We start from the raw sequence: 5,236 nt of genomic DNA, 5'->3' as shown, positions 1-5,236 counted from the left end.
TCTCCTCCTGAGACTCCGCTAAACCTGAGAGTGTGAACACTCTGTGCACCCAGGAGTTCACAGCCCCAGCTCGGTAGTGTGCTCCACATTGGGTTTTTCCTTCTTGGGGCACTCTATCTCATATGCTAGGTGATGAATGGCAAGTTTTCCATCTGCTGTTAACAGAACATCCATCCAGGGTGAGGCTGGGATCGTCCTGCTCTTGCTACAAAGATGGGTGTGTCTGTGACATCTGCATCTTCCTCCACCAGGCCCTGAAGGAACAAACCCGCGGTTGACAATCCTGGTTTGACTGTGGATTGACAGTGCCCTTTTCTGGGTGGCAAAGTAAGTGTTATCAAGAGAAGGCTGTCTACAATTTCCTGTTATTTCATCAGGTGGCACCACTGTACCAGAAAGGTGTCGTTGGCAGTGTTTCAGATTTCCACACAGCTTCACACACAAAAGCTAGGCATCAGTGTGGCAGCCTCAGGTGCGTGGGGGCCCTGGGGTGCAGGTGGGCAGCCTTGGGTGCCTAGGCCTGGCCCCCACAATGCCCCACTCATGCCCAAGTCTCTCCCTTATGCCTTATGATTTCTCATTGCAATAACTCGCAGCTGAACAGAAATCCTCACTGGCACAGACCTGTATTGGGGCTTTATAAATAGCATTCGTTGCCAACCTTTTAAAAACTGGGCGATTACGCATACTAATCCAGATTTCTGCTTTCTCTCTTGAAAAATTAAAACTCTGTCAACATTGGGCTCTCGGCAACAATGCACTACAGCTCCGCCTTGCTGGAGAGCGTTTCTAGCACCTGCCAGCTTCCGGGTTTATTTGACCTGCTTTTTGGTTGCTTTGTGTCCCCCAGTCCAGCAGGCCGGAGTGCAAAACATGAGAGTCTTTGCTGCCAAGATGGAAGGTTGACATGTCACCTTCTTCCCCACCTGGGGAAAGCCCTGGGCCGGGACCTTTGCATGTCCAGGCTGTAGAGGCTGCTGAGAGGGGGCCTGCGTGTCTCTTTGCTCAGGAGCGGAGTGCTCACTGACATATCTGGAGTGGTAGGCATGGGGTTGGAGGCCTCTGATGAGGGCTGTGAAGAGGCGGCAGTACTGGAGCAGGTGGCTGAAGCTGTGGGAAGGTCCTGGAGCCCTGAGGCTCAGCAGTGATGGCCTTCCCTCCACGACGAGCTGGGGGCTTGGAGGGATCTAGAGGTCTTGAGAAGGAGAATTCCACACGGGGCCCTTAGAGATATGACTGATCCCTTACTGGAGTCTGAGAACTAGGCTCCTGAGATGCCCCTTCTAGGGTCAAAAATGCCATCTGCAGACCTAGAAGCCCCCAAACACCGTGTGTGGACAGGACTAGCCCTGCTAGCAACTGGAGAGAGACTCCTGGGACTGGGTCTCATTTGGACGTTAACTAGCGGGAAGGAGCGCAAGAGGGGGCTGGCCTCTGGACCCCCAGGCTTTGCTTGACTGCTCTGATTGGAGCCCTGTTCATCCCTTGCTCACCTCTCCACTCACGTAAGCATTTATTCTTTCACTTCAACCCACAGAGGACTTGTGTGCTTACAGGAAGAATACCAAAACATTTAGAGTGAAATAGAAGCACAACCAAAGGTATAGAGAGGCAGCAGGCATTTTTCTTTAATAAAATATCTCTGCTGTACTTTTCTGATTACAAAAGCAATGCATGTACATTATAGAAAATTTAGAAAATACACACAAGAAAAAAAATTCAAGATGAGTACTTAATGATTCCACCATGTAGAGAAAACCACTGTTAATACCTTATTTATTTTTATTCCTTCTGTTCAAAATGTAAATATTTTAATATCTTATAAAAGTATGGTTATAAATTCCATGTTGTTTTCTAAACTGCTTTTTTTACTCGATAATAAATATTTTCTGAATATCATGCAAAGTTAATACATTCCTATCATTCTAAATGAATAAAATTCCATTATATAGGTATATCATAATAACTTATTTAAATAATCCCCTCATTGTCAGGAAAGACTCTAGAATTTACTCTTATGTGAGTATTCTAACGTGCTCGATGGAGAATTAATTCTACTCCAGATAAACATGTTGGCTTTCTTAGCCTCATAGATCTTCTGCTTAGATTAAGGACCAAAAGCCCAGGAGGAGGGAGAAATCTATAGGACACCCGTCATGCCACTGGATCTATTTTACTATTCTCCTCTGAGCACAAAAGAATTACTGTTCCCATTTTTCTCCATCTGCCATGTTGTATAACTTGTTAAGAGTTTCTAGCTGGGCTACTCTAACATTATTAATTATATCTCCTCTTTAACTTGGGACATTCTCCAGGGTAGGAGTGGTGATCTACCTTCCTATGGCTTATAAGAACCCAAGAGGCATGCAGAATATTAGCAGAATGCTGGGTTTCTGGGGGAAACCATCCTTGTAAATAAACAAAGCCAGAGCTTAACAGAACATTAACTTTCCCTCTGGGGTGTGACCCATGAGTGCTTTCAATAACGTTAGGTAACAGGTTTGTGTCAAGCCCCATCCTGAGAAGTTATTCATGTGAGCTTGCAATCCATTTGCCTCCTTTCCTGTGGTGGAGCAGCCGCTGGCCAGCTGTGCATGGCCACAGTCATAGCATGGGAGCCTTCTCTGCCAGTCATTTTTTTGGCTGGTTTATGTGATCACAAACCTAGTGCTCCAGGTGGCTCTGACCAACTTTATCCAATGATCAAAACCAACACATCAGACTACGCCACAGGGTGGAGGCACATGACTACAGTAGAGCTGGAGAAACGAAGAAACACTTGCTACAGTTCCTGTAGACTTCAGTCTGGCTAGTGTTGTCTCTTGCCTCTTCTTGGATGCTTCCTGGGCTTCAGCCCCTGGAAGCTGCCCCTTCTTTTCTGTTCTATGCAATGTGCCTGGTGCTTTCTCAAGTCACATATGAATGTGGAATTCATTCTGGCTGAAGGTTGGCTTCTTTATCTCCTGATCTAAGCCACAGATGACAGATAGGTTTTCTCCTGGCGGTCAACTGTGATCAGTAGGTTGCAGGTCTCTGGGGATCTGTGCTCAGAAAGATTCTGAGGCTACTCCTGGTCTCAGCAAGAATGTGTATAGTGACCCTTTAGTAAAGTCTGCCCCAGCCGTGGGATAGAGAGTGACTATGTGTGGTAGAATGAGAAGGCCATGCCAAGATGGCCACTGGCAAGCCAGCGTCTGTTACTCAGGAATGGCTTTGAAACCCACCTGGCAACGGAGCCTGCCTGGCAACAGGCTGTGATTGGTTAGGGCATAAACTGCCCCTTGACCGGATTGGCTGCCTTGGCTATTTAAGCTCCTGTACCAACTGAAATAAACGAGTCTGTGGGCTGCTCGCCTCAGGCCTGCTTTCACCCGAATCCTGGGGTCTGTGTGGTGACTCCGTGCCTCTTGCCCCCACCACGCTCCTCCTCTCAGAACAAATCCGCAGCAACAACTATGTGTCTCATATTTTTGATATCACTGTGTGAAGTCAAGGTCTGAGTCTAGTTCCTCTGACAGAGTCTCCTACATGTCTCCCCGCAGCTCCTGGCCCAATGTGTCTTTTCTTGGTTCACGACTCATATAGATGCATCCAATAATCTTCTGACCCTTATCTAAAGAACACATTAAGTCATAGCCCTGGTGCAGGCCTGAAATTATGTAAGGCCTAATTGACACACCTGGAGACAAATTACTTGTGTACTGCCTTCCTGGCTGGTATTATTTGTCCCTCCCCTTTGCTCAAGTCCTGGTGGGTCATTTGGAAATCAGTGGGTTTCCTTCTTCCATACTCCAACTATTAAGGCCATTTAAGGATTATAGATTTACAATATAAAAATAGCATACATATGAATTGACATGACTTTCATCAAGAGAACAGGTGGGCTGCTGATCACACACCAACTCCCATCATGACTAACAAAGGCTCATCCTTTTAATAGGTGTAACCAAGCCAGAATTTATTCATGATTCTTTCCTTGAAACCACAGCGAAGTCTTTAACACTATAGAAATCCTGGTTCCTGAATGAAATCAGTTTGTAGTGGCATTTCAATCTTGCAGGTATCTCAGTGTATTTACCTGTTTTAATGGGAGAATTTTCTGTTCTGTGACTAGAAACCATTTATGCCATGATTTGAGTGTGTCCCCGAATTTCATGTGTTGGAAACTTACTCCTTAAATCCATATATTGATGGTATGTGGAGATGGGGCCTTTGGGAGTAACTGGGGATTAGGTTAGTCACCATGACGGGACAGGCAGCTTTCTTAGGAGAGAAAGCGAAATCTGAGCTGGCACACTCGCTCTGTGTCTCCACAGGATGCCCTTGCCATGTTAGGATGCAGCAAGAAAGCCCTTACCAGATGCTGAGCAGGTGCCAGTGCCACGAACTCCTCGGCCTCCAAAACCGTGAGCCAAATAAACTTCTATTCCTTATAAACTACCCAGTGCCAAGTGTTTTCTTCTAACAACAGAAAGCAGTCAAAGACAGCAGATATCCAGCGTAAGCTGTATATCCACATCTCAGCTTGGAGGGAGATCCGGCTGAGATCCTGCTCACCTCTGTCCTAGGTTCTCAACAGTGACTGGATCGTGATGTAGGCTCGAGGTAATATTTGCAGAGGAGTATCTAGTCTGCGAGTCCCACCCATCCTGGTCTGGAAGAGGAAAGGGGCCCAGAAGGCAGAACTCATCCAGGACGACCCCTCACTGCAAGACCCTTAATGTAATCACACCTGCAGAATGCCTTGAACCACGTAACGTCACAGTTGTCAGGGACTGAGCCATGCACATCTTTCAGGGGCCATCATCCAGAACACCACAGACCCGCACCTTTGGTGCACCTGCTGTTAAAGAAAAGAATCCATTCAAAAGGAACGTTATGGCATCTCCTGGTCCCACGCTGTACCTGTGGGACACCTGATGGAACAGCCCACGGTTCGCTTTGGAAGCTTTGGAATGTGGGTCACGGTTCTCCCCGTGGTAGGTATTTTGTGTTTTTGTCACCCAGGAACCATTTCCTCCTCTGGACTCAGTCAGACTGTCTTGGTTCTTCTCCCAAACCTGCTGCTTACCAGCTGTGTGACCTTGCAGAATTTATTTAAACTTTCTGTGTCTTGGTCTCCTTACATGTAAGATTAAATGTTGGGGCCAGCACTGTGGCAAAGTGGGTAAAGCTACTGCCTGCAGCACCAGCATCACATATGAACGCTGGTTCGAGACCCAGTGCTCCACTTCTA

General features: G+C 46.8%; 1 long non-coding RNA gene across 1 annotated transcript; it reads left to right on the top strand.

The window, feature by feature from the left end:
* Window positions 1–249: 249 nt before the first annotated feature.
* LOC149123581 (uncharacterized) lies at window positions 250–5,236 on the top strand. The gene is made up of 3 exons (XR_016216935.1): window positions 250–327; window positions 4,317–4,406; window positions 4,569–5,236. It is a non-coding gene; the product is annotated as an uncharacterized LOC149123581 (long non-coding RNA).

The sequence above is a fragment of the Oryctolagus cuniculus genome, chromosome 11 (genome assembly GCF_051225735.1).
Source record: "Oryctolagus cuniculus isolate XC-2025 breed Fujian yellow rabbit chromosome 11, ASM5122573v1, whole genome shotgun sequence".
In the NCBI taxonomy this organism is placed as follows: domain Eukaryota; kingdom Metazoa; phylum Chordata; class Mammalia; order Lagomorpha; family Leporidae; genus Oryctolagus; species Oryctolagus cuniculus.
The sequence above is the reverse complement of the archived record's forward strand: the minus strand, read 5'-3'. Positions and strand labels throughout refer to the sequence as shown.